Here is a 1,634-nt window from a genome sequence, read left to right as displayed (position 1 = left end):
ACCTCTGACCTCAGACCAGCTGATTTTAGTTCATTTTAACTGGTATTTGTGCTTCAGTTGTAGATAAATGATGGTTCTCGACATGTTGTCTGAAGGATGAGAGATCACAGTGTTCAGATTAGGCCTGAACCCTTAACCTTTACACTCTGAAATACATCCACATTTCCTGAAGTCTTTTTCTGTTCTTTACTGGAGAGGCTGAAATATCTAAACTCCTTCTTATCTTTATTTGAGGAACATAGTCTTAAAGTCTTCAATGATTTCCTCACCTTTCTTGTCGAACTGATGATCCTTTGACTCTTTATGCTCTAAAGGGACAAGACCTTTCCTGGATGCTGCTTTTGGACCATTGTTTAATTATTTCAACTCATTACAAACCATAAATTGCTGCTATTCTAATTTTTCTTGATGATGTTGTGCAAAACTGATGTATATTTACAAATGAAGCCGAACAAACAAAACATGAAAATCATCTTCATACAATGAAATTCATGTCAAAGTATGTTTTCATATTACTGCATTCTTCAATTTGCATTTCCCCTAATATCCCAAGTCTGATTTGGGGTTGTAATCATTTTTTTTGTATAGTGGATAGATAATAATTTCTTACATATTTATAAATTCACACATAATGCAACCAATAAAGGAATGTGTTACTCATGAATGAAGAAACAATAACATTTCACTGATGAAGTTGGCAAATTAAAATTGTTCTGGTAATATTATGTTTGAACTAGTAAACTATAACTTGTTTTTTTGTTTGTTTTTTTTCCCCTTATATTATGGTAATCGATGAAAACAGGTATAAACTCACATTTCTTTACTAGAGTAGATGTTTATCATTAAAATCTGACTTTAATGTGATTGAATCCATGAATGTCATTAGAAATCAACATACATATGCTGTAAATGGGGCCCAGTCTCATCAGTGGGACACCAGGTCTTTTACCTCCACCAAGGAGGTTATGTTTTTGCCAGCGTTGGTTTGTTTGTCTGTCTGTCTGTCTGTCTGTTTGTCTGTCCGTGTGCAAGATAACTCAAAAAGTTATGGACGGATTTAGATGAAAATTACAGGCAATGTTGATACTGACACAAGGAACAAATGATTCAATTTTGGTGGTGATGGGGGGGCTACTGATCTGCCTTGGTGGAGGTCTGCGCTCTCTGAGTGCTTTTCTAGTTTTGTTTCTGTAATAACCCTTGTTGAAGAACCATAACAATACAGTCAAACATTACAGACAACAGACAATGTACAAAATGTGTTGCTCTTTTTTTTTTTTTTTTTTAGTTTTTTAGGAATAGTGTATTAAAATACATTTTCACAAATGAAAATATTAAAGTTAGGAACTTTTCTCAATAATTTGTGTTTGAGAATGTGAAATGTCCCTAATGAAATAAAAAGATTGATTACAAATAATTTGTTAGAATCTATGTGGTCCAAATGTGGAATTACATCTCATCTGCAATTTCAGTGATAATGGTTAATTTGTAAGAGATGTAACTTGAAAGCTGGGTCCAAAAAGAAAGACAGACTGAATGAATAAGTGTTTGTATTTTGAACAGAACGTACATGTGTTTTCTATGTGTCAGTGGGTCATAAACCTGCGTCACGTGTCCTGGCAGACAGAGCTCCG

This window comes from Sphaeramia orbicularis, chromosome 12, assembly GCF_902148855.1.
Source record: "Sphaeramia orbicularis chromosome 12, fSphaOr1.1, whole genome shotgun sequence".
NCBI lineage: Eukaryota > Metazoa > Chordata > Actinopteri > Kurtiformes > Apogonidae > Sphaeramia > Sphaeramia orbicularis.
This window is presented reverse-complemented; position numbering follows the sequence as displayed.